Genomic DNA, 6,112 nt, shown 5'->3' with positions numbered 1-6,112 from the left:
GCGGGCCGCTCGGGCCACGCCTTAGCCTCAACAGCGCCTTCCGGTCCGGGTAGTCAAAGCGGTGCGCGGCCTCGTGCCCTCGGGTCACGACGTCCATTCTATACTGCTTCCCTGAAGTAGTGTCAATCGGGTGTCTCTGCATAATGATCAAAGAAATAAAGTGTCAATATCAAGCTAATGTCATCAGTAACATCTCAAACTTTATTCCAGAAATTTTACACTTTTGAAACAGTTAATATAAAAAAGATACTCTTGTAGCAGAAATATTTTCCTTTCAAAGATATTTCATTTTATTTTGCAGTAAGGGGGAATTTCTATTGTTATTTATATTTCCAAATATTCAATTGCACATTATTAGTATATGTTTTCAGTACATGTTAATTAATTCATCTGGGAAGTTGGCACGTAATACATCTTGATCATTTTACCCACGCCTCTCCACATTCTCCTTTGCCCCAGATCTCCTTCCCATTTCCAGAAAATCTATATTCCTGTTTTCTACCATCTCTTTGGTTTTGCACTTTACATTTTTATATTTTAATTTCCCATATTAGAGAAACCATGTGATATTTAACTTTCTGTGTGAAATAAATCGTTTCAATTAGCATTATGTTCTCAAGATTCATCTTTCTGTAATTGCCTCAAAATTCCTCTGCGCTGTGGCTGAGTAGTACTCCATGTGTATAAATGCCATATTTTCTTCATCCATTCATCAGTTTATAGGCCACTCCCATAATTTAGTTAATGTGAATTGTGCTGCTATAAACAGAGGTAAGTTTAACTCAATAATGGACTTTATTCTAGGAAAACAGTAACAATAGTAGCAATACTGTTATGAAAATTAGCATTTCTGCCAAGTGTCCATGTAAGGTATTTGACGAAAATCTCTGAAAAATGATTTAGTCAGCTGTTGAAAGCACTCAGTCTTAGGAATCAAGTCTGGTTTGGGGAGGGGAAAGTAAGAAGGTAATTATCAGAAACCTACTAAAATACAGGCATTTACTATTGGGTAAGCACAAGATACCTGCAGATAGTCTCACAACATACTCATAGTTAAAATATCTGAACTATTATGGATGAGAAAATTGTTTTTCAGAAAAGTTATATAGCTCAGGAGGTGAGCAGAGGCTCAGATCTGCCAGCTTTCAAAGTCTGAGCCCTTTCGAGACATTGCCATTTACAGGGCAGGGGGCTTCCCACAGCTTTTGTTTCCTTGCCTTCAGAGGCTCCTCAATATAAATAAATCCCGAAATTTAGATTATATTCTTTAAAATGAGAAAATTTGCCTTATCTTTATGTTTTCACTGATTACAAAAACCCTGAATACTGTTTAAATTGCAATTTAAGAGAAATCATTGGTATAACTCCTATCACTGGCTTTTCAAATAAATGGCCAACCTACAAGCTTTGAGTTGTCTAATACCTATTATGCACTTTTACCAGGAAATTGTCTGATTTTGTGTTTTAGTATAGTTTTACTAAAATCATGTTTGAAGTACAATTTGAGACCTTTGAGGTTATGTGAGTAGAATAACTAAATTCATAGAAATATAAATCAATCCATCCAGCTGCAAACACACACACATACACACACAAACAATAAGATTAAGGATAGTAAAATGAAATAGTCAAGCATTTGAAAATACTTCAAAAATCATTTGTGTTTCTTAAACTTTCTGGACAACTGAAGTTAGCTGGTTTGCATCCCATTAGAAAATCTGCTATTGGAAATATGATAAGATAAAGCACCTGATGCTAGGAGATACTATAAGTTTATTCCTCCACTGGTTGAGCTCAGTCTGTGGACTCAAAAGCTAGTGTAGAGAATAATAATAAAAATAAATCTGCATAGCAAAAGAAACCACCAACAGCATGAAGAGACAACCCACAATGGGGGAAAAATTTTAGCAGCTATTCCTCAGACAAAAGTCTACCATCTAGAATGTAGAAAGAACTTGAAAAAATCAGATCCCCCCAAATATAAAGACTCAGTCCAAAATGGGCTAGGAAGAAAAGGGCTAAAAATATAGGCAAAATGGGAAGGGTAGGAGAAAGGTAATAAGGGAAAGGAAAAAAATAGAAGAAAATGAAAAAATGGAAATAAAATGTTTGTAAATGGGGAGGTGAGGAGGGAGTGAATGGAGGGCATGGACAAGGGGAAAAAATGAGAACCAAGACCTGTCATGTAAAGGCACAAGATCCCAATGATGATTGTAACTGTGCTGTATACCTAAAATGTACCAATAAACACAATAAGGGAAAAACAAAAAACAAAAATGGGCATCTGAAATGAACAGACATTTCTTAAAGAAACAGAGTAAATTAACATATGAAAAAATGTTCAACATCACTGATCACTTGAAAGATGCAAATGAAAACGCTGAGATTCCACCTCACCCCAGAAAGAATAACTGCTATCAAGAAATCGACCAATAGCAAATGTTGGTGGAGTTGTGGGGAGAAAGGAACCCTTCTCCACTGCTGGTGGGAGTGCAGACTGGTGCAACCACTGTGGAAATCAATATGGAGATACCTCAGACAACTAGGATTTCAGGTCCCATTTGACCCAGCTATTCCTCTGCTGGGTATCTTCCCAAAAGAATTAAAAGAATTATACCACAGCAATATATACACACCCATGTTCATAGCACAGTTTGTAATGGCTAAAACTTGGAAATAGCCCAATTACTCATCAACTGGAGACTGGATAAAGAAAATGTGGGTTTTTTAAATATAAAATGGAATACTACTGAGCCATAAAGAATGAAAAACTAGAGACATTTGCAGCTAAATGTATGAACATTGAGGCCATACTATTAAGTAAAATAAATAGGGCACGCATGTAAATACCAAACAGTTTCTCTGGTGTGAAAAACTGAAAGTGTAAATAAGGATCAAAACATATAATTGATAATGCAAAATAGTAAGCAAAGGTGAAAAGGGGAAAGGGAAGTGGGAGGGATAAGGAAAGGAAAGAAGAGAAAGGAATAAATATGAGAAAAGGAAAAAATGGAAAAAAGTCTTTATAAATAAGGAGGAGTGGGGGTTGAAGGGAGGGCAGGAAAATGGGGAAAAAATAAGAATCAAGATGGATTATGTAAAGGTACAAGCTCCCATTGGTGAATGTAACTGTATTGTAAACCTAAATTGTACCAATAAAATTAATGAATTTTTTAAAAAAGTACTGCAGTAGCCACTGTAGTATTTTATTTTTTGAAATTCTTTTAGATATATCTGCTACACATCAAACTAAATGTATAAATAGAATTTGGTATTGTTTCACATGAATTTTTATATCAAATATTCCTTTTATATCTAACATTTTTAAAAGATTGATTTTGAGAAACATATTTTAAAACTTAAGATGTTTTTCAAGAGCAAGAAAAACCCAAAGCTCGAACAAGAGAGGAAATTATAAAGATCCGAGCAGAAATCAATGCAATTGAAATTAAGAAAACGATACAAAAAATAAATGAAACAAAGAGCTGGTTTTTTGAAAGAATAAATAAAATTGACAAACCCTTAGCTAATCTTATCAAAAAAAGGAAAGAAAAGGCTCAGATCCATGCAATTAGGAATGAAAAAGGCGAAGTCACAACAGATCCGAAAGAAATCCAGAGGATCATGAACACCTACTTTGAGAACCTGTACTCTAATAAAATGGAAAACACAGAAGAAATGGACAGATTTCTAGATACTTATGAATTACCAAAGTTGAACGAAGAAGATAAAAACATTTTAAACACCCCAATCACAATCAGTGAAATTGAAAATGTAATTAAAAACTTACCAACAAAGAAAAGCCCAGGCCCTGATGGATTCACTGCTGAATTTTACAAGACATTTAGAGAAGAACTACTACCATTACTCTTCAAACTTTTCAATGAAATTGAAAGAGAAGCTATACTTCCAAATTCATTCCTGGAAGCAAGTATCACTCTGATTCCCAAACCAGAGAAAGATACAACCAAAAAGGAGAACTACAGACCAATCTCCTTAATGAATATAGATGCAAAAATCCTTAATAAGATACTAGCAAACAGAATACAGAGGATTATTAAGAAGATCATCCATCATGACCAAGTCGGATTTATTCCAGAGATGCAAGGGTGGTTCAACATACGAAAGTCAGTGAATGTAATACATTATATTAACAAAGTCAAGGACAAAAACCATATGATCCTCTCAATAGATGCAGAAAAAGCATTTGATAAAATTCAACACCCATTCATGATAAAAACCCTGCAAAAAATTGGAATAGATGGTCTATACCTCAATTTAATAAAGGCTATTTATGAAAAACCATCAGCCAACATCATATTGAATGGCCAAAAACTGAAAACCTTCATGTTAAAATCAGGAACAAGACAAGGATGCCCACTATCGCCACTTCTCTTCAATATAGTTCTGGAAACATTAGCCACAGCAATTAGACAAGAGAAAGAAATTAAAGCAATAAAGATAGGAAAGGAAGAAGTTAAACTATCATTATTTGCTGATGATATGATACTCTACATTGAAGATCCAAAAAACTCCACCAAAAAACTTCTAGACTTAATTGACAGATTCAGTAAAGTATCTGGATACAAGGTGAATACCCAAAAATCAATAGCCTTTCTATACACAAATAACAGACAGACAGAAAGAGAAATAAGGGAAAAAATTCCTTTTACAATAGCATCCAAAAAAATGAAGTATCTAGGAATCAATCTAACAAAAGAAACAAAAGATCTCTACACTGAAAACTACAGCACTCTGAAAAAAGAAATCGAAGAGGATATAAAAAAATGGAAAGATATCCCCTGCTCCTGGGTAGGAAGAATCAACATAGTGAAAATGGCCATACTACCGAAACTGCTATATACATTCAATGCAATGCCAATTGAAATTCCAACACTATATTTCACAGAACTAGAAAAAAGAATCCAAAAATTCATTTGGAACCACAAGAGACCTAGAATAGCAAAAGCCATTATAGGCAACAGTCACATGGCACCAGGTGTAACAATTCCCAATTTGAAACTATACTACAAAGCCACTGTGATAAAATCAGCATGGTACTGGCAAAGAAATAGGCCTGAGGATCAATGGAACAGACTGGAAGACACAAAAACAAATGCAGATGTACTCAGCTACCTCATCTTCGACAAAGGAGCTCACCATCCTCAGTGGAGGAAAGATAGCCTCTTTAATAAATGGTGTTGGAAAAACTGGATATCAACCTGTCACAGATTAAAATTAGACCCTTATCTTTCGCCATGCACTAAATTAAAATCCAAATGGATTAAAGATCTAAATATTAAAACAGAAACATTAAACTTGCTGGAAAGTAAGTTAGGCAGAACTCTGGAAGACATTGGTATAGGAAAAGACTTTATGAACAAATCCTCAGTAGCACGGGAACTAGCAGAAAGAATCAACAACTGGGATCTCATCTTACTAAAAAGCTTCTGTACTTCAAAAGAAACCATTAGCAGAACTAAGAGACAATCTACAATGTGGGAAAAAATTTTTACCAGCTGTACCTCAGACAAAGGACTATTATCAAGGATATATAAAGAACTCAAAACAATCAGTCCCCCCAAATATAAAGACCCGATCCAAAAATGGGCATCCGAAATGAACAGACATTTCTCATACAAAGAAGTGAAAGCAGCAAGAAAATATATGAAAAAATGTTCCACATCACTGGTCATTCGAGAGATGCAGATGAAAACAACACTGAGATTCCACCTCACCCCACAAAGAATGGCTGCTATCAAGAAATCACACAATAACAAATGTTGGCGGGGTTGTGGGGAGAAAGGAACCCTCCTCCATTGTTGGTGGGAGTGCAGACTAGTGCAACCACTATGGAAATCAATATGGAGATACCTCAAAGAGCTTGGACTGGAGGTTCCATTTGACCCAGCCATCCCTCTGTTGGGTATCTTTCCAAGAGAACTAAAAGAATCATATCACAGAGAAGTATGTGCACCCATGTTTATAGCGGCACAGTTTGTAATAGCTAAATCTTGGAAACAACCTATTTGCCCATCCGTTGGAAACTGGATAAAGAAGATGTGGTTTTTCTATAAAATGGAATATTACTCAGCCATAAAGAGCGAGAGAA

The sequence above is a fragment of the Fukomys damarensis genome, unplaced genomic scaffold (genome assembly GCF_012274545.1).
Source record: "Fukomys damarensis isolate Sample0158 unplaced genomic scaffold, DMR_v1.0_HiC HiC_scaffold_14, whole genome shotgun sequence".
NCBI classification, from domain to species: domain Eukaryota; kingdom Metazoa; phylum Chordata; class Mammalia; order Rodentia; family Bathyergidae; genus Fukomys; species Fukomys damarensis.
The sequence above is the reverse complement of the archived record's forward strand: the minus strand, read 5'-3'. Positions refer to the sequence as shown.